This window comes from Penaeus monodon, chromosome 27 (genome assembly GCF_015228065.2).
Source record: "Penaeus monodon isolate SGIC_2016 chromosome 27, NSTDA_Pmon_1, whole genome shotgun sequence".
In the NCBI taxonomy this organism is placed as follows: domain Eukaryota; kingdom Metazoa; phylum Arthropoda; class Malacostraca; order Decapoda; family Penaeidae; genus Penaeus; species Penaeus monodon.
In genome coordinates, this window is record NC_051412.1 from 29486767 (window position 1) to 29487191 (window position 425).

Sequence of the window (425 nt, forward strand, 5' to 3'; positions counted from 1 at the left end):
ATAAAATATGAGTCTTCACAGACTGGGCTGTGAAAACTCTTTATGTATCATATTACACCGCGAAATCAAAGAATAGTCTAAAAAACGCTGTTTTCTTTCTCTGGTCTGCATTTTCATATGAAGCTAACTAAAATTACCCGAATGCAAGTTGTCTGTAAAATGAATGTAGTCTGTAGTTTTAATGTATGGAGCTAGAAGTCCATTAAGCTTCGCAAACTCCAAGGAAAAATCAGGTGTTGTCTGGTATGAACAGCTACCGCCGAGAAGCCCAAAAAGAGTGGCCCAAAAATTGGCCCTCCCCTCCGGGCTAGCTCTCTCAGAAGCGCCGTTCCACTACCCATAAATTGGAGTTTAATTGACTATAAACTGGAGCTCCACTAGCCTTAAATGGGGTTTCACTAGTTGCAAACTGAATACACATGTAT